The sequence below is a fragment of the Delphinus delphis genome, chromosome 16 (genome assembly GCF_949987515.2).
Source record: "Delphinus delphis chromosome 16, mDelDel1.2, whole genome shotgun sequence".
In the NCBI taxonomy this organism is placed as follows: domain Eukaryota; kingdom Metazoa; phylum Chordata; class Mammalia; order Artiodactyla; family Delphinidae; genus Delphinus; species Delphinus delphis.
In genome coordinates, this window is record NC_082698.1 from 34,634,008 (window position 1) to 34,655,714 (window position 21,707).

Here is a 21,707-nt window from a genome sequence, read left to right on the forward strand (position 1 = left end):
TGTGCTATCCCCTTTGGTAACCATAATTTTGTTTTCTATCTGATATCTATTTTCAGTTCTCTTCATTAAAGAACTGAGTAGAGAAGCGATGAAAAACGTTCTTTCTTGCTAAGTGGACTTCTATGCAATGCTCAGTGCATCTGTAGCCACTAGTGCACTGTCTCTAATTCCTGCTATGTCCTCTGTGAGGACAGGAATAGGTCATCTCATTCCCACTGTACCCCAGTGCCTGGTGCAGGTCCCAGCATGCACTGGTGCTTCATCAGTGTTGTAAATTGAATGCCATTTTCCCAAGACTGACTGATGGGTTCCTTCTTCTCCAGAGGAGCTGCTGTTTTAGGACCTTGGTCTGAGCCAATAGAAGTGTTCTAGAATTTCACACAGAGCTGTCAGGGCTGGAATCTGGGCTCTGTAAGGTTTGCCTTGAACCATCCACGCTACCCACTTGGGCCAGCCTGCCTCTGTCTGCTCCAGGTAAATCTCTAAGTTGATGGCCTGTCTCCTTGGATTCCTTTCTTAGTCATCTTATTTCTCAGGCCTGGCCATTTGCAAATTTTCTCCTTGGGCAGCCCTACTGGTTTCAGCCCCGTGCCCAGGTCTTGAGGTGCTGCCTTCTCTCTGGCCTTGAGGTGATTGGTCCCAGGGGTTCCGAAGTATCTAGGAGAGGAGAATGAGCAGTCAGTCCCTCCTCTTTGCCTGAAGAAGGAGTTGTCTTGAGGACAGATGACACTTGATAGGGCAGTGGGGGGCTTCGAGGAGAACTGACCCTTGTCCTGTATCATTGCGCTGCCCTTCCCACAGCATAGCCACAGCCAAGAGCACAGCCTTCACCACCCATACAGTCCCCAGCCCAGTGTGTCTAGATCCCAGCAAGAGCTAGCAATGTTGAAGGTCTTTGGGTCACCATTGTCCTGGGGAGACTGGAAGCAAACCTTCTTAGTGCTCTCATCAACAGAGCCAAGAGGCTGCCAATTGTTCAGTCCTACAGGGAGCCACACATGTGAAAGCTGTGATGGGCTCCTGGCCCACATGTCCCCCTGAAAGCCTGCCCTTGGCAAAGAGTGTAGGAGGAGGTACAGACTGGGGCAGGGCCTCTCCCTGATCCGACTGCTTCATGGAAGCTGGGCCTGGCCCATGGCCTATGACTTGGCCTGGAGCAAGGCTGCTCCTTGCTTGGTTCCATAAAGGCCTGGCAGAGCCTCTCTGGGATGAGCTGGCCTGGGCCCTGGGGCTTTGGTTGGGAAAGTAGGTTGGCCACTGTCTGTACTTCCTCATTGGTTCTCACACCAGTGCTGCTCCCACTAGAGCCCTGAGCAGCCCTGTCTTAGTCGGTTTGGGCTGCTATACCACTGACTGGGTGGCTTAAACAACAGACATTTATTTCTCACAGCTCTGGAGGCTGGGAGGTCCAAGATCAGGGTGCTGGCAAGGTGAGGGTCCTCTTCCTGGTTTGCAGATGGCCACCTTCTTGTGTCCTCACATGGTGAAGAGCAGAGGGAGGAGCAGACTCTCGGGTCTCTTCTTCTCAGGGCACTAATCCCATTCACAGAGGACTCCATCTTCATGACCTAATTACCTCTCAAAGGCCCCACTTCCTAATACCATCACATGGAGGGTGGGTCAGGATTTCAACACAGGAATTTTGGGAGGGGAGATACAAACATTCACTCCCTAATAAGCTCTCAGGAACACGAGTGTGGGTGTGTAGAGGGTGGGGTAGGGGCTTGCTGTCTTTTCTCCCATCTCCATGGGAACTGCCTTATGGCCTCCTTCCACTGGTTCCCTTCTGCTGGTTTAGGCAGGGCTGCTTGTCAGCCTTTGGATTAAGTATTAGGTAAAATCATAGTGAGTGAGGCCTCAGCTCAAGGAAAGTACCATTATGAAAAGAAGAATTAGATCGAAAAGGAGAAATTTCAAACCCATGACATTTTGCAAAAGAAGAATGGAAATTGTGCTTTCAACACAAGCAGGCTAGCGTGGTATTTCTCTCACAATGGCGGTTTCCACTAATGACTATAATGACTTTGTATATGGTAACTAAAAAAAATGCAGTGGCTCAGTCCAGCCCTTCTGGGGTTTCTGGACCAGCCCTATGGTTGACAGACGTTCGAGGCTGAAGCAGTGAGGCAAGAATCAGTTGACTGGCTCCAGTTACCACCCTGGGAAGTCAGTAGGTCTGTCCTGACTTACCAGCAGAGAGCAGGTCACAATGACCTCTGTCCCAAATTAAATCTCCAGAGCTCTATAAAAAAAAATTCTTATTTTCAGAGCACAAGCACTATATATAGTACAGTAACAGGAGAGTGTCTTCCCACCTGGCTCTGGGAAGAACACCCGTTTGTCTGAAGCTTTTGATCTCTTAGTTCTCTGCCATCTTAAAGGACCCTTCCAGCTGGGCTTGCCTACACAGCCATCTGTAAACCACCAGACCACCCAGAGCAGAGTCCTTAAACCACAACATGGCACATTTTTGAGGATAATCTATTATTTTAGATGAATTTCTAAGTATCAATACTTGAACAACTGCAAGCACGGCCGAAGTTCAAGTGCGATTTTGAAGGAACTAGCTACATCGTAAATATGATGTCGTATAGACACAAATCAAAAAAAAAAAAAAAACAAAGAAGAAAAAGAAAAACTAGTGTAACCAGTGGCAATGCTTTTCTTAAGAGAGGGAATAGAAATATGGAAATATCTGAGGGGCAACTTTTCTATTTCTTATCAAAAGGCTGAATACCACCAAGGTTTTCTGGGCCTTTGCTTGGCTCTGTCCATTTTATGGATGCAGCCGTTGAAGTCCAGAGATAGCCCAGCTAATGTCCAGGGTTAGCAATGGAGATTCACTGGGTGTCTGGGTTTCCACTGTGTCATCTGAACAGAAAAAACAAAGATGATTGAGGCCCCTAAGATGGGAAAATATATTTGATAGGTTGGATTGTTCTTCTTCCAATACTTCCTTCCCAGTTCCCAATTGGCTTCTTATAGAATTATACCTCCATACACTTTGCCATGTGGTTTTTTTGGTACCATGGCAGACAGAGTGGCACCATGGCACTCTGTTAATGTTGGTTTTGGCCCTATGACTTGTTTTGGCCAACAGAATATTAGCAGATGTGATGTGAGCAGAGTCTGTAAGCATGCTTGCATGTTTTGTCTAGACCTCTTGTGCTTATGTGATCCACCATGAGAAGAGCATGTCTTGCAGGGCTCTGGGTCCCAGAATGAGAAAACGTGTACAGCAAGCCTGAACCCAACTTGCAGCCTGTGGCCCAGCTCAGCCAAATCTCTGCCTGAAGCAGAGCTTCCCTAGCTGTGTGAGAAAAACAGCTGTTGTTGGAGACTGTGCGTATGTGTCTGTTATGCAGCATTTTTACACCGATAGCTGATTAATACAGTAAACATCTGTGGAGCAGGCTCGATATCAGCTAGGGCAATTGTAGCCTGGAACTCACTTATTTATCACATAGGCACTAAACTGCTCCTTTTAGCAAGCGTTGTGCTGGGCTTTGAGCATCAAATAGGAATAACACGTGGTCATGGCTGGAGGGGCAGTCAAGTAACATAACAGGCACCTAAAAGACAATGTGCAAGGGCGATAGTAGGGCCATGTACAGTGTGCTGAAGCCACACCATATATCCACAGGAGCTCACAGAAAGTGACACAGAGGCTGACAATTGAATCAGGTCTTCAAGGATGAGCAGGAGTTTGTTAGCAAAACTGAGAAAGGCATTCCAGGCAGAGGGAACCGTGCAAAGGCAGCGAGCGCCATGGAATGTTCACAAAATAGAGAGTAGCTCAGTGAGGCTAGAGAATGAGGGGAGTGGCAGGAAACAAGGCCAGAAAGTTGGACTGGGGTTAAGCTGGAAGGGCCCAAGCCTGGAGAGTGTGGACCTTATTTAGTAGCTTTAGTTTGTGGACTTTTAAAGGGAACTCTCTGAGATTTTTTAAAGCAGTGGGTGATGCCATCAAATCCATGGTTTAGAATAATGTTTCTTAAGGTGTGGTCCCAGGAGTAGCACATCAGCATCACTTAGAAGTTGTTAGAAATGCAAATGTCAACCTAGAAACCACTAAACTCTTAGAAATGCAAATTTCGAACCAGACCTACTGAAGCAGAAATTCTGGGGTGGGCCCAGCAAAGCACTCCAAGTGATTCTGATACTTGCTACAACTTGATATGCAGCTGCTTAGGACAATCGCCTTTCAGTCATCAGAGGCTGGAGTGAGGCACTCATGCTGGGAAGAGCTTCTGAAGACCCCAGTAGATTCAAGGTAAGGAAAGATGAGAGATCCTAACCACTCAACTGGCCCCAGAGCAACCAGATCGTGGTGGCCAGAGCATAGGCAGAGTAGGCACGCACGCATGCATGCATGCATGCATGCATTCCTTCACTCACTTGCTCAACAAGCCTTTCTTGGCAATGACTATGAACAGGGACTGAACTGGGTGGGTCCTAGAGGCAGAAATCTGGAAACAAGGGTGTTGCTGTCCTGTAAGGGACGCACCCCTAGTGGCATCAGCCTTGTTCTGGCTGGAGCAAGATTCCAAATGTTTACTAACCTCTTTCTCTTTAGAGGTTAATGAGCAAAACTTTGATTAATTTCAAGGTCTCTGATGAGTAAGTTGATGACATTGGCCCTCATTGACTGAACATTTGCTATGTACCAGACTCTGTTCTAAGCTCTATGCGGCTATTGAGAGAATAAACATCCTGCCTAATTTTTTTCTTAATTAATTTATTTTTGGTTGTGTTGCGTCCTTGTTGCCGCGCACGGGCTTTCTCTAGTTGCAGAGAGTGGGGGCTACTCTTCGTTGCGGTGCGTGGGCCTCTCATTGCGATGGCTTCTCTTGTTGCAGAGCACGGGCTCTAGGCGTGCAGGCTTCAGTAGTTGTGGCATCTGGGCTTAGTTGCTCCACTACATGTGGGATCTTCCCGAACCAGGGCTTGAACCAGTGTCCCCTGCACTGGCAGGCGGATTCTTAACCACTGCGCCACCAGGGAAGCCCGATCCTGCCTCATTTTATGCAAACCTGTAAGTGTAGAAATGGGATTTGAACCCAGCCAGCCATTGTGTTGATGACAACTTTCAACCTGCTGGGCTAGCAGAATATTGAGAATTCCTGGTGAAAGTAGGTAAACATCACATTTTAAGAACAGAACTTTGGAGAGTACAGAGAGAAACCAACTTAATTCTTTCCCACCACCTGCTTGAACCTGTTCTGTGGTGCTAATTCCCTTCTGCTCTTGGGTATGTGTACGGCAGGTCCCCTGACTTTTCTAGTCATCTGTAGATAATGAAAGGTTTTCCAGTTACTTGTTGTCACAAATGTGATAACACTTCAAGAATAAAAGTTTCCATAAAAATAGAGTTGCCATATGATCCAGCAATCCCACTCCTGGGATTATGTCCAGACAAAACTCTAATTCAAAAAGATACATGTATCCCTATGTTCATAGCAGCACTATTCGCAGTAGCTAAGACATGGAGACTTAAATGTCCATCGACAGATGAATGGATAAAGTAGATGTGGTACATATATACAATGGAATACTACTCAGCCATAAAAAAGAATGAAATAATGCCATTCGCAGCAACATGGATGGACCTAGAGATTATCATATTAAGTGAAGGGAGTCAGAAAGACAAATACCATATGATATCACTTACATGTGGAATCTAAAATATGACACAAGTGAACTTACCTATGAAACAGAAACAGACTCACAGACATAGAAAACAGACTTGTGGTTGCCAAGGGGGAGGGATGGATTGGGAGTTTGGGATGAGCAGTTGCAAACTATTATATATAGAATGGATAAACAACAATGTCCTACTGTATAGCACAGGGAACGATATTCAATATCCTGTGATAAACCATAATGGAAAAGAATATGAAGAAGAATGTATATATACACATAAATGAATCAGTTTGCTGTACAGCTGAAATTAACACAATATTATAAATCAACTATACTTAATAAAATAAATATAAAAACAGAATAAAAGTATCCAGCCAGGGCTTCCCTGGTGGCGCAGTGGTTGAGAATCTGCCTGCCAATGCAGGAGACACGGGTTCTAGCCCTGGTCTGGGAAGATCCCACATGCTGCTGAGCAACTAGGCCTGTGAGCCACAACTACTGAGCCTGCGTGTCTGTAGCCTGTGCTCCACAACAAGAGAGGCCGCAATAGTGAGAGGCCCACGCACCGCGATGAAGAGTGACCCCCACTTGCCACAACTAGAGAAAGCCCTCGCACAGAGACGAAGACCCAACGCAGCCAAAAATAAATATAAAAATAAATTAATTAATTAAAAAAAAAAAGTATCCAGCCAAAGGTGTTAGTTAAAACTCTAAATTTCATTCAAAGTTCTTTCTGGCAGCTCTAGCCTGTGCCAGGCCTGGAAGCTTAGTGTGGGGTAGGGCACGGTTGGCTTCTTCTTGGAAGCAGATTTTTTTCTACAGTAATTGAGGGAATAAAGGGATAGAGAACTAAGAGTCAGCTCAGCCCCAGAAATCCCTACAGAAGGCATGACAGCCTCACTGTGCTCGTTCATGCAGGCCTCTGTCTCTGATTACAGCCACCCTGATGGGGGACAGGCATGTCTCAAGGCCCTGCTGGGAGTATGATCTGTTACTAACAGTCCCCGAGAAAGGATGTCAACCCATCAGATATAATCTAAGAAGTCAGAGTAAGAAGGGAATCAAGCGTGAAGGTGAAAATGCTCTAAACCCCTCCACAGTCTCCATCCTCACAAGAAGCTGTGTGTGTGTGGGGGGTGTGTGTGTGTGTGCACGTGCACTTGTGCAATTCTGCACTTGTTCTATGGTTCCTGCTGACTTTAGTTTCTGAAGATAAACATGCATCAGAGTTAGTTCAGAAACACCTAGTTCTTTTTCAAACATTGATTAAGAATTCCAGGTAGTGCCCCCAAATTTTCAAGCATTAGGAGTCCCACTGCAGGAGCTCAGTAAATATTCATTAAATCGACTAATTAACAGGAAGTTTGCTCAAAGGCAGGAAGGTGATAACGGGTTGGATGGCACTTAGGGGCCCTGCCTTTACTCCTGTGTCCCCGCTGCCTCCCTTCGTCCTTCACTTAGCTTTCTCTGCTTGGCTAAGTCAACACCTGGTCATCCTTAGAGGCTGCCTGAGAATGTCAGCTCCTGTAATGGAGCCTTTCACAGATTTCCTCTGCAGAATGAAAACTGCCCTCTTCTGGGTTTGCCCAGCATGAGTACACGCCGTGGTCTGCTTCATGAACCACGCTGTAGTAGCGATTTGTTTGTGTGTTCATGGCCCCCATTCCAGGCTCTCGTGTCTCATTCATCTCCATCCCTACAGTGCCCAGCACAGGGCCCTCCCAGGGAGGGCTAGTAATGGGTTTGAGTGAATAAATCCTAATGTCCATTCATCAAATACTAATTGTACACAGTGGTCCCCTCCAGCAGACTCGGGACTCTGTTGCTGAGAGATTTCCCAATTCAACTGCCACCTTTTCATTTTGTAGGTCAGTTAGAGCTCACATTGGGCAATGCCTCCCAGCACTTGGCTGGGTGCCTGGCACGGCCCCCTGATGCTGCCACTCCATCGGGGAGACTGGAACAGAACTGGAGCTCTCAGGGGCCTTGGCATCACCAGTTATTAGGTACAGAGAAGCTCTCTTGATCCCTAATTTGAGAGTGTTGAGTTGAAGAACTGACATGACCACATAAATGCGATTCTGTAGCATAGAGAAAGGCCCACTCACAGGGCCTTCAACATCCTCATCCAGAACTTGTGTCACTTTTCTCTCAAGTACGAGCAATCCTCATGAAGAAGACAGGCTGTTGCTGGCCTGACCTGAGGCCTTTTAGAGAGTCTGGGGTGCTTCCATTTTTAGAGACTCTTGGGATATTAAAAAATGGTGAAATGCCAAGTATTTCCATGCTAAGAGGTGGGTGCTTTTAACCCACAGAATGGCAATGTGATTGTGCTATTACCAAGGATTTATTTTTAAAAACAATTACATTGGGCTTCCCTGGTGGCACAGTGGTTAGGAATCCGTCTGCCAATGCCGGGGACACGAGTTCGAGTCCTGGTCCGGGAGGATCCCACATGCCGTGGAGCAACTAAGCCCGTGAGCCACAACTACTGAGCCCACGTACCACAACTACTGAAGCCCATGCGCCTAGAGCCTGTGCTCCACAACAAGAGAAGCCACCGCAATGAGAAGCCCGCACACCACAACCAGGAGTGGCCCCCGCTTGCCGCAACTAGAGAGAGCCCGCGTGCAGCAGGGAAGACCCAACACAGCAATAAATAAAATTAAATAAATATTAAAAAAATAAAAACAATTACATCATAGTATAGTAGTGAAGCATAGGGACCCTGGAGCTCAGATAGCCTGAGTTCAAATCCTGGCACTTATTAGCCAGGTTACCTCATCAGCTGTGTGACTTTGGGCATGTTATTTGGTCTTCCTATACCTCAGTTTCTAGTCTATAAAAGGGACATAGTATTAACTCCTTTTTGGGTTTTTGTGAGGATTAAATGTAAGTTTTATACAAGTACCTAGACTCTTTTTATGCTTTCTATACATGTCAGTCATTATTATTATTATTATTACCTTATTGCACTCCATGCAGTGTCATCTAGTAAGAGGATGCTAATTTAAAGTTTCATCTTGAATATTATTTTCTTTCACTCTTGTCAGGGGATCTCACTGACTGTATATATAATTTCTCTTGCAGGTCATTTCAAAATTCTAAGTTTGAGGACCTTTGTGAACACAGGCCTGGGCTAACTGGTCTCTTGATGCCCCTTGTGAAATGGGATGCCTGCCCCTACTTCTGAGAGTGGTACCCCACTTAAAACCTTCCCTCCCCGTCCCCAGTGGCACACACCCAGTCTCAGGACTAGGGCTGTCGCTGGGCTTCCGCAATGACAATACAGTGACAGAGGGTGGGGTGGTGGAGCAACTTCCAAAAAAAGACGCAGACGCATAGGTCTTCGGATTCAATTAACCAATTGAGTGTCAGACCACAAGGGTGTGGTTCTTCAAACAGCAGATGCTGTTCTCTCCCTGGCTCAAGTTAAAGTGATCGTTTTCCCAGTTGGCACGGAACAAGTTCTACACTACCAATAAGCTGGCTGGCACAACGCAGAGAGCCCCGGTGCCAGTACTGGCAGTACCCACGGAAGGCTGTGCTGATCCCCTTCCCTAATTATAGCTGCCACTGTCACGATCCAACTTGCGGGTGATGTGCAGTCACTACCTGCATGCCATATAGGATTGAATGTCACCTAACACCTTGCTGCTACCCTAGCAAGAGGCTGGTATGTAGGAGGAGTGGCATACACGAAGCATGGAAGCTGAGTGAGTGGGGGCCTGGACACAGGCAGGGTGCCCTGACCTCTGAGGTCACACTGAGCTATGTGGTGACCTTGGCCCCTAACCCACCACTGTCAGGGCTCAAATGCTGGCACCAAAGCCTTGTGTTTAGATGCCTGCTCTGCATCCTTCTGAATCCTGGCCATGTTTCAGCACCACCAATGATCTCTTGCCTAGCAGCAGTGAGGTGGCAGTCACCACGCAGAGGTGAGGGGCGGCTGCTCTGTGCTCCCAGGCCGGTGCTGCCAGGGAGAGTGACTACAGAATCCCTGCCACTCTCCCCGCAGCAGCAGGGGAAGTGGCACCTTGGGAGCCTGAAGGCACAAAGTGCAAATGAGGGGAAGGAGTTTATTTTCAGCTAAACATTCCAAATCATTCTGATGGCTGTGAGCGGACTTTTTACCAAAGCCTTCTGGGATGCTGGCTTGCAGCATTAGCTGCTAGGAGGAGTGGGCACCTGGTGGGGTTTGGGCGAGGGATGCCCATTGACTGAGTTATCTCTAGGGCAATTATTTTCCTGGTTTCTCTTCCCGCAGGAAAAATTACCCACATCAGTAGCACGTTTGCAGGCCCTGTATTTCTAATGTGCTTTGCCTGGAGCCGGCACTGGGCACTAGCCACCACCTGGGGAGGAGTGAAGGGTGGACGGAGGGGTGAATGCATTCAACTCCCTGGGCCTGCAGGAGGGATGCTTGGCCTTGAAGTTTTAAAATTCCTACCTCTGAAGTACAACATTTAAAATATTTATTCTGAATATTGAGAAAGACTTCAGTAAAAAAAAAGAATATTTTTTTCCTCTAGCACTTTCACTCTGTCCCCAATGAAGACAAATTCTCTAAAGAAACAGTTTCCAAAAGAAATAGAAACCGATTCACAGATACAGAGAACTAGTGGTTACCAGTGGGGAGTGGGAAGTGGGGAGGGGCAAGATAGGGGTATGGGATTAAGACAGTGGTCCTCAATCTTTTTGGCACCAGGGACTGGTTTCGTGGAAGAAAATTTTTCCACGGATGGTTGAGGGGGGATGGTTTTGGGATGATTCATGGGCATTACGTTTATTGTGCACTTTATTTCTATTATTATTACACTGTAATATATAATGAAATAATTATACAACTCTCCGTCATGCAGAATCAGTGGGAGCCCTGAGCTTGTTTTCCTGCAACTAGATGGTCCCATCTGGGGGTGATGGGAGACAATGACACCTGAAGTGTGTTGCTTATGTCCAGTCTGCTCCGTAAGATACGGCTTAATGGTCACTTGCCACTCACAGATAGGGTTTTGATATGTCTGCAAGCAACTGATTTATTATGGTCTCTGTGCAGTCAGATCTCTCTGCTAATGAAAATCTGTATTTGCAGCCACTGCCCAGGGCTAGCATCACTGCCTCAGCTCAACCTCAGATCATCAGGCATTAGATTCTTTTTTTTTTTTTTTTTTTTTTTTGCGGTATGCAGGCCTCTCACTGTTGTGGCCTCTCCCGTTGCGGAGCAACAGGCTCCGGACGCGCAGGCTCAGTGGCCATGGCTCACGGGTCCAGCCGCTCCACAGCATGTGGGATCTTCCCGGACCGGGGCATGAACCCGTGTCCCCTGCATCGGCAGGTGGACTCTCAACCACTGCGCCACCAGGGAAGCCCAAATTCTTATAAGGAGTGTACAACCTAGATCCCTCACATGTGCAGTTCACAGTAGGGTTCGTGCTCCTATGAGAATCTAATGCGGCCGCTGATCTGACAGGAGGCGGAGTTCAGGCAGTAACGTGAGCGATGGGGAGCGGCTGTAAATACAGATGACGCTTCGCTCGCTCACCCGCCACTCACCTCCTGCTGTGCGGCCCAGTTCCTAACAGGCCACGGACCGCTGCTGGTCTGTGGTCCAGGGGTTGGGGAACCCTGGATTAAGAGATACAAACACTATGTACACAATAATAAGCAACAAGGATATACTGAACAGCACAGGGAAATATAGCCATTATTTTGTAATAGCTTTAAATGGAGTATAATCTATAAAAATATTGAATCACTATGTTGTGTACTTGAAACTAATATAATACTATAAACCAACTATACTTGAAAAAATGGTTCTAAAGTATGCTTTTAAATCAAAGGAATTTTTTTCTTTCATGTGAAATCTTATGCTACACTCAGTATATAAAACTGGAACAACAACCCTCCCTGCTGATACCTAGAGGTGGTACCAACTCTTTTTTCCCCAGGAACCTTGGGAGCAGCCCCACAGATTTCCAGCATCCTTGGTGCTACTAAACCTCTTGGTTTGATTTTACAGTCATCTGCCTCACGCTCAAAGTTCCCAATTTGACCTCTTATATTTGCAAGGGGGGGCCTTTGGGAGTCTTTAGGGACAACTGGGTATTGTCAGTGAGCCTTTGATGTGGAAGCCTCAGGGCCTGGGTATTTCATCCTACATGATTCAGGTGCATAGATATGAGTGCACAGAAATCTGAGGTTCCTTTTCTCATATGATTTGTATTGGTCAGTGCTTGGCAAAGATTTGTAATTTGTGGAATCACTTGTCATTCAATAAGTACGAATTGCACTCTTCTGTGTGGACAGTGTCCCTCATCTATCTCATGGATTTTACAGTCTCAAGGGGGAAGATGACAGTAGGACACAAGCAAACAAATGATTATTTCTGCTAGTGATAAGTGTTATGAAGAAAACAAAGCTCATGGGAAAATAAAGGTTCATGGGATAGAGAGAGAATGACTGGACAGATGGAGAGGGGGTGGGGGCTGGCGGTAGTTCTTTAGACTGGGAGCTCCAGAAAGGCCTCAACAAGGAGTGACCTGGATGCCAGAAGCTACCCAGCCAGGAGAAAACCTGGGGGAGAGTATGTGCGGCAGTGAGAATAGCAGATGCTTCGTCCGTGAGGAGGGCAGAAAGCTGGCCCACGTGACAGAGACCTCAGTGACCAGGGAAACCAGATTTGGGGCCTGATCAGAGAGGTCAGGGCTGGGCATTTGGGTCTTATTTTAAGAGTCATGGGATTGTGGTGGAGGATTTTAAGGTTTTCTCCCACTTGAGTCTTTTTCGCTTCTTCCAGTGTTTGAATTGCAATTCATAACCAGAAGATGAGCAGGTTTATCTGTTAATAATGCTACCTTAACAACAACCCACACCTACGAGTGCCCCAAATTGAAAAAATGAATGGGGTCTCAAAGGAACCAGAGATACTAATTCATATAACAAATAATATTTTCTTTCTATTGCTACAGAATCTATACTTACAGCTGTGTGATCTTAGCCAAGTCACTTAACCTCCCCGTGCCTAATTTTTCTCATCTGTAAAAAGGGGGTAATAGTATATCCCTTATAATGTTTCAAAGATAAAATACTTGTAAGTGCTTAGAACAGGTGGTTAACAATAGGTTTGCTATTATTATATATGCAAAAGCACAATTAACTGACATTTGTTTATTTCACACATATTTCTTGAGAACCTACCATGTGCTGAGTGAGTGCTATACCAGGTGCTGAGGATACAGTTGTGAACAAAGCAGGTTCAGTCCCTGCCTGGCACCTGGCTTCCTGCTCTTTACTCAGTAAAAGGAGGCATGGGATTCCTGAGGAGGGACCCACCACCTTTGGCCAATGCATGTGGAAGCGGTGAGGGAAGGTGCCCTCACCTTCCCTCACCCAGGTTAGGGTTTATTAGCCCAGGAGCCACTGGGGGTCCAACCCCGTTTCCATGCCCTGGAAACCCCCTGAACTCTGCAGATAATGTTCAAATATGAAGAGAGTTCCCTCAGAGGGATCTGATGTGGTGAGTGTAGCACTTGCTGGGTTCTCGGTCCCTGCAGCCATCTAGCTGATAACATGCTATCACTGAGCCCTAATCCCCAATCCTGAGACTTCATCTCTTCTCAGCTCCAGTCCTCGCGCCTGCTTGAATCGGTACCCCCAAAGGATTCGCCTGCATCTCTTTTCCCAACTTAAGAATGTCCACCAGGCACGTCCCAAGAGGACAGAATCAGGCACGCATGTTCAGTGAGCCAAGTTAGCTTCCCAAATGAGGGCACGTGTTACTTGCAGCTTCCTATCAGTCTAGATTCAGACAAGTTATTGCGATTTAAAAAAAAAAATCACACCAGTTATTTGAAGCATAGTTTTAGAGCAGGAAGGGTCAGAGAGCTCACCCAGGGAACGGCATTTTAGAGATCTTTCTAAACTACAGCCATTCACGTGGTATTCCCTACCTAAAACACTTCCACACTTTGCGGAGCTTTCCAGGTGATCCGCACATCGTGGTGCCAGGCCTTTGTGATGTGGCTCCCATATGCTGCAGTGGCCTTGTCTCCTCCCTGTGTTTCCACCACAGTGTGCTGCTTCAAGTTCTCCCAGCATGCCCTGGCCTCTCTCCCTGCACCCTCTGCCAACCCCTACCCAGATTTACCCATGGATACCTCTCAGCTTTTAGGACTCACTTGGGCATCACCTCCCCCAGGAAGCCTCCCACTCTTGCTCAACACTAGATTGTATGCCTTGGGCTCCGCTGGGCTACAGCACTCCCACACTGGCCCACCTGGGCCGTTTCCTTGTATGCCTCTCTCGGTAGACCCGGGCCTCCTAGAGGGTAGGGCCCACCTTTTTATCTGTATAGCTTCCCTGAACTTAATAAATGGCTTTTAAATGAATAAATGAGTGAAATAACTTTTCCCTACGGTCCTATTGAAAATCTCTAAGCACATTCACGTTTATCATTTCGTAGGGGTCAGTTTTTGGGTCAGGTAAAAATACAGTCATTATACCTATAAAAGTCCTTGGAACACTGGGATTTTTTTCCCTGTGATATAGCTTTTGTATTGTCAGATAGCTATTGTTTTTTTTTTTTTTTTTTTTATGCACACTGGGAAGAGTACATTATGATTACAGCTGTTTAGAATGTCTGCTAGGGTGTTTGGATTCGGGCTTGAAGAGCCACAAGTGGTATCAGAAATCCCTTGTAATTGGGTAAATGTAACAGCTATAATTAATTTCAGCTACATATAACAGAAGGTACCTTACACAGATATTTATTCCTTAAACTGCCCTAGAGGTATTTATTTATTCCTCTCTCATATAAAAGAGGCCTGGAAGTTGGCTGGCATCTTCCAACTCCTAGCAGTGAAACCATGGGTAATTAATACCTACTAAACCCAATATTATTTTTAATTTACAGAGATTAAATTAAAAATAATATTAAATTAAAAATATGTAAATTAAAAATAATATTATCGGACTTCCCTGGTGGCACAGTGGCTAAGAATCCACCTGCCAGTGCAGGGCACACGAGTTTGAGTGCTGTTCCAGGAAGATCCCACATGCCACGAAGCAACTGAGCCTGAGAGCCACAACTACTGAAGCTCGCGCGCCTAGAGCCCGTGCTCCACAACAAGAGAAGCCACCGCAATGAGAAGCCCACGCACCGCAATGAAGAGTAGCCCTCGCTCGCTGCAACTAGAGAAAGCCCACGCGCAGGAATGAAGACCCAATGCAGCCAAAAATAAATAGATAAAATAAATAAATAAATTAAAAAATAATATTATCTGTAAATTAAAATTAATATTATCATAGGGCTTTTGTGAAGCTCTCGTGTGATGAACCCTGGCCCAGCACAAAGTAAATATTCAATAAATGTTAGGAAAAAAGAAATCTATTATTTCTGCTAGCTGTTTGCTCTATCAGTGCCTCTTCAGATTTGCTGCTTTTTAGACTTGATAAACTTCCAGAGCTATGTATAATTTCAGACATTAGCTGCAAGCATCCCTGTGCCACCACTTATTGTAAACGTTTTAAACATTGCGGTGAGCGCTGACACAGCAATATTCTCTTGTCCTCAGAGACTGCTGTAGAGGGAGTGCTTCTTGTGGAGAAATAAGTCTATTGCAGGAGCCAGAATGCCGCCCAGCTGCCTTCAGGCCAAATTCCCAGAAATGTGCTTCTTATAAATTTAGGTAGTAAAGAAAAAAATTGAAAGTGAATCATGCAGAAGAAGAAAATCATGCTTTCTGACTTTAACCTACTTGGAGTTCAGAAAGTTAACTAACAATTTGCATGCAATGAATATAGTCCCCTAAACACAATAGCTGATGAATTATTTTATACACACATTTTAAATACAACGTATTATTTAGTTATGATTGGGAAGCAGTCTTAAACTTTTTTTTAAGCAGCTGAAATATACACAACAGTTACAAGTGGAAATACTATTGCAAAGGGCCCTGCATTTTTAGCCCAGAACTGAACCACAGAAGTCTCAGGTTACTTAGAAAAATACAAAACAACAGTTTCCAAGTTAAGAATTATGTGTTTTCAGGAGGGAAGAAGGGAATAACAGCTTTGGCTTAAAATGCTCAACCGTTCAAAGTCATCACACTTACAATTAGAAGAGAGCAGCTCCTAAGGTGGTCTGTATCCGAAGAGGGAAATCCAGCCTGGAAGCAAATTATCGCTGATTCCTCACTAGACATCTTCACAATGCTCAGCTGAAGACACTCCCATTAGAAGCTGTTGAGGCCGCTTCTATCACTTCAGAAGGGCAAACATTTGGTAATACGAAAGATGTTTTCATCTTCTTAACTGGAATGAATGGTAACTAATGAAATGTTTTCCCCTTTTTATACGTAAGTGTCTCTGTAACCCAACCCAAAGCAGACATGTTTGTGTATCATCTGCAACCCACCAGTCCAGAGCCCTGGAAGCAGGAAGGGTGGAGGGTGTAGAGTAACCTTTCCACCACGACTACAATCACCGATGTGCCCTTTTTCCTGGTATCCTAGTCTCACTCGAGGCTTTTCATTAACACATCATCCCTCTGAACACATGGGGCACAACGTACTGGAAAACTGCAGGCAGGGGGCAAGAAGGAGGCGCTCACTCTCCCTGGTTTCTCAGGAACCCAGGCTTATCCAGCATGAAATTACAAGTGTACCCTGTCATCTGTGTCTGCAGGGAGACTTCTCCCGTGGACCACACCCCACCGGACACCCTAAGTCTCTTGTGGCGATTCTGTTGCCTCCATCATCCTGGCCTTGGCTGCAGTTCTGGTCCAGGAGGCCAGCATAGCCTTGGGGCTGAAGTTGTTACTACAACGGTATTAGCTCCCTCAGGGAGAGCGGGAGATTCTTCTAGTGCAGGCTCCCCTCCTCAGGCCAGAGGATCAGTCCCCTCAGAGCACATCTTTTTCTTAGACCTTTCTAGATACGTTTCCCCTTAGTCCACCTTTGATCTTCTTTATGAGTGTCTGGATCTTGGCCTCCTTTGCTGTGATAGGAATATTCTTTTGATTTGGGGAAGCGCATTCGGAGAGTTGCTTATAATGCGTCCGACCTCTGCTCAGCTGTCACTGATGCCAGGCCCACACCAGGTGTCGGGGAAACAGGCTGACTGGTGGCAGTTTAGAGGGTAATGGAGGACGAGGTATCTTCTTCGGAGGTTTTAGGCTCTCGTTGCATGTAGCATTCTATTGTGCACAGCAGCCTTGTCATCCTTCACAGATGATTCTCATTTGGTCCCCTTCGAGGAGGGAGGAGGTGCTTGGTGAACCTGAGGCACTGGCTTGCTTGAAGCTAGGTGTTTCTCTCCAGCTTTTGCTGACAACAGGTTTGAATTTGAGAGTCACGTATTCTTCCCCCAACTTCTCTATGGAGTTTCACTCCTTGCCTTTTGCGTTCTCCATCGTCTGAAAAAGAGTTGAGGTTGATAAAAAGAAAATTCTTCTGACTTCTGGCTCAAGGTTGTTTTTCCAAAAGTCTCCTTCCACTCCCTGCCACCCAAAGGCATTCCCAAACCCACCATTCTTAAAAATGTTTATTTAACATGGACTTGTTAGAAATGCAATAAATCAGACGTTTTACTCTAGGTAGATCCATTTTTAAATCCTTAGAGTGCTAAAGTGATGACGAAAAGAATAGCTGGACAGGTGCGAGAACCCCAAAGGGAGTTGAATTTTTGGGGAAATCGGCTTAAATGGATGTTCCTCTTTCACCTGAAGTGCTTTACAAAGTGCTAAGAACAGCTGACTCACATTTTTACTGATTGAATCTTGCTGGGATAAGGGTATGAATTCAAGTTTAAATTTAGTGCTTCTGCTAATTTTGAAAAACTGGACTTATGTCCCATTCTCTCTCCTGTTGTGTGGCTCAGACTCTACCAATGAGGATACATCTAGCAAAGAACATGGTTTATGAGGCCATCCAGACCTGGATTCAGATCCTGGCTTCACCATTTCCTAGCAGTGTGATCCTGGACAAGTCACTTAACATCTTTTAGATTTCCTTATTTATACATGGGGATCGTAGTAAGCATTAAAAGGAATAAAAACATAAGGCCTGTTAAAGTAAGCACTCAGTTTATTAGTTTTATTTTGTGCTAAAAATGCACACTGCATCTGTGAGTTCCTCTTTCGCGGGGATCTCCACCTGGGACATGTTTACAAGCCAGGGATGAATGGGTGGGCACGTGAGTTAGGTATGACGAGTTAAGTTCAGCTGTAAAAATTGGATAAACAATATTGTCTTAAACGTGGTAGAAGTTCATTTCTCTCTCACTTTAAAGTCAGAACATAGGCTCTGCTCTACGAAATCCCCAGGAAATGGGCTCCTAGACTATGGTGTAGCCTCCATTTCCAAGGTCACCTCATGGTATGAGGTCGTGGCAGTAATTCCAGACATCTGGTTTTCATTCCAGCCGCTAGGAAGAAGGAGGTTGAGATGGGAAAAGGGTGATGCCAGCTCTTTCTTCAAGAAGGTTCCTGGGGACTTCCCTGGTGGCGCAGTGGATAAGACTCCATGCTCCCAATGCAGGAGGCCCGGGTTTGATCCCTGGTCAGGGAACTAGATCCCACATGCACACCGCAACTAAGAGTTCACATGCCGCAACTAAGGAGCCAGCAAGCTGCAACTAAGGAGCCCACCTGCTGCAACTAAGACTCAGCACAACTGAATAAATAAATAAATATATATTAAAAAAAAAAGAAGGTTCCTGGAAGGTGCTGCATGAATTTATGTTTACATTTCATTGGCTAAAAAGTAGTTTCACGGCTTCACCTAGCTGCAAGGGAAAATGCAGTGTTTATTCTGGGTAGCCACATGTCCAGCTAAACTTGCCATCTCTATGGAAGTGTGGGGGAATGGACATGGTACCAGTTATTCTCTGGACAGAGAGCCACTCTCAGGGGCAGCCAGAGCGGGGAGAGTCTTGGGAGTCTGTTGGAGCTTGATGGTGCAAGGGAAAATAATTATTAAAAGTAGTTGGTGCTACTAAGATCAAAGGCAAATCCAATTCATCAAGAAAAGATCATCTGGAACTGCTCTGTCCAACGAGGTAGCCACTAGCCATATGTGACTATTGAACATTTGAGATGCGGTTAATCCAAATTGAGATGTGCTATAGTATACCCCCTGGACTTCTAAAATAGTGTAAGAAAAGAATGTAAAAATATCTCCTTTTTTTTTTTAACAGGGCCTACATGTTGAGGTGATATTTGTGTATTAGATTAAATATATTATTAAAATTACCTTCATCTGCTTAGTTTTACTTTTAAAATTTAAAGTTATATACGTGGCTTGCGTTATTTTTCGATTGGGAGCAAGGATCTGGAATGTCCCAAATCTTAGAGTCTGTCTCCTCAGGAAGGAGATTCTATATAGTACTGAGAGGGATTGTTTCCTGAATGATGAATTCTCTAACATGGGCTTGAGAGAGCAAGGTTTCGGTAACATACCAGGAAGTATCGTCCAAGTGAGGGCGTTCTGTGTTCCTTGCCCTTGACAGACCTGTCCCCACAGGGGATAGATCTTAATGTCACCAGCCCCTAAGAGCATTCAAGTGACCTCCACCTCACGCTGTGGTTCTAGTTCAGTGAACCACTATGATTCTATTTTCAGATGACCCTTAGAGTTTCTATGACTATTTCTACAAAGCGAGTAACTAGTTAGCCAAGTGATGTGCTTGCGGGGGTTGACATTTCTGAACTTCAACTTAAAGATTGGAAGGCAAATAATGATGAGGGAATGCATTTGCCAGTAGAGATGCTTTGTGTTTTTATTTCTCTCCCTGTCAAAGATCCCCAGTTAGCTGGGGCCATAGCTCTCAAAGTATGGTCTTTGGACCTGCAGCCTTGACATCACCTATGAACTTGTTAGGGATGTAAATTCTCTGGCCTCACCCCAGACCTAATGAATCAGAAACTGGGGGTATGGCCTAGCACTCGGTGCTTTAACAAGCCCTCCAGGTGATTCTGACGTTAGCTAAAGTTTGAGAACGATTAATTTAAAGCGATAGTTTTCTTGACAAACAGATCTTCATCCCCCTAAGATGCACCCTGTAGTTTTTTTTCTTTTTTTAAGGCTCATCCTGTTGAATGTAATATGTCATGAAAGGGAAAGTATGTAGGAATTGTTACCTTTAGATTTGTAAATAAATGTGATACCACATTTCTTGCTGGTTTCTAAGTGAGTAAGATTTGGTAGGAAAAAGAGAGCTTTGAAAAAAATCTGAAAAATAGAATCATCTGGAGGCTGCTCTTTGGGGCTATGAGTCTCCGTAACTTACCTCTTCCAAACCTCACTGCTGAGCCCAGCTCCTTGGTTCTCTAGAATTCCTGTCCGGACGTGGTCACGGCTGGAAGCAGCTGATTGGCCCATGCTCCACTTACTAGCACTGGTGCTCGTCTGGTCTTCCTGTCTGCTCACCGTCTCTGCTCACCGTCTCTTGCCCCCTGCATCCCGACTTCCATCTCTGAGTGGTGTTCTTTATCTTCCCAGACAGCTGTCCTCACTTCCCCACTTTTAATCATTGTGAGCAGTTTTACCTGTCAGGCTTTTCCCCACTCCGAGTCCCGTAATAAGTCTGTGCTGGACTCTACAGGTATCCGACCCCATTCTTCTTCCCAGGCACAGATTCTGTGGTTCCACTCTTGAAATCTGAGGCGTAATGACAGTTTCAGCCAGCGGCACTGAGAACGTGTGGCCCCTTCTGTCACTGAACTCTTGGGAACCTGCAAAGAGCCCAGGCACACGGGTCAACCTGTTCCTTTGCTGAGCAGCAGCCCCTCAACTCCACCCCAGGGGACTGACCTCTGCCCCAGGAACTCTGAGTACCCTTGGTGTCCCTTGAACCGCTGATGGAAAATCGTGGCTCAGATGCAGGCCCTCCCGTCAGCAGATCTTCTTGCCCCGCAGGGCAGGGATTAGGTGGGGTAGGGCTGGTGTATTACTGGATCTGACAACGGATGCTTTGTCCTTTCCAGCTCCTGCACAGGCAGGCATCAGACAATGTGTATGGAGTTTTAGAGTTTATAAGACACCTCCAGACGTCATCATTTACAAAGCATTCCACGTCTTTGAGAGGGGAGCAAAGAGTTAATCATCCTCATGTTTTACAGTTGAGATAACAGTACTGGGAGATTGCCGTCTTTCCCTGAGTGGCTGAAACAAGGAAAGGCAAAGTTGGGTTTGTAGCCAGGTTTTATTTCAGCTTGACATTTTGTTTACGGACTCCTCCTTGCTATGGGTATAAAATCCCACACTAAAACCCACAAGGAACAATTTTTTTTAACATCTTTATTGGAGTATAATTGCTTTACAGTGGTGTGTTAGTTTCTGCTTTATAACGAAGTGAATCAGCTATACATATACATATATCCCCATATCTCCTCCCCTCTTGCGTCTCCCTCCCACCCTCCCTATCCCACCCCTCTAGGTGGTCACAAAGCACCGAGCTGATCTCCCTGTGCTATGCGGCTGCTTCCCACTAGCCATCTATTTTACGTTTGGTAGTGCATATATGTCCATGCCACTCTCTCACTTTGTCCCAGCTTACCCTTCCCCCTCCCCGTGTCCTCAAGTCCATTCTCTATGTCTGCATCTTTATTCCTGTCCTGTCCCTAGGTTCGTCAGAACCAGGTTTTTTTTTTTTTTTTTTTTTTTAGATTTCAAGGAACAATCTTAATGGCTTGGTTCAGTGAAGATTTAACACAATGCATGCATTTATGGAAATCACACTTGCGTTCAGTTTACAAGTGGCTGTCACATCCATTACTTTATCTGGTCTCTATAATGACTTATGTAGAGGATTTCATTATTTTTGTTTTACAGATGAGAAAAAACTCAGACTCAAGGAGGATGGGTAAATTGCTCAAGGTTACACGGTGACTGAGTGTTGTCCAGTTCTTTTCACAGCAGATCCTTTGTTCACTATGTTCAGTTAACTCCTCTTTGGTATAAATTCTAAACTGCCAAGAAAGGAGATGAATGCAGTAAGGCAGGGGTTCCCAAACCATTTCTGTCTAGAAATATAGATCTTGGCATTCTTCCTCCCCTTCCATGAAC

At 45.5% G+C, this 21,707-nt stretch overlaps 1 pseudogene; it reads right to left on the reverse strand.

Annotated features, from left to right (window-relative positions):
- Positions 1–482: 482 nt before the first annotated feature.
- LOC132439174 (developmental pluripotency-associated protein 4-like) lies at positions 483–20,021 on the reverse strand (annotated as a pseudogene).
- Positions 20,022–21,707: the final 1,686 nt, after the last annotated feature.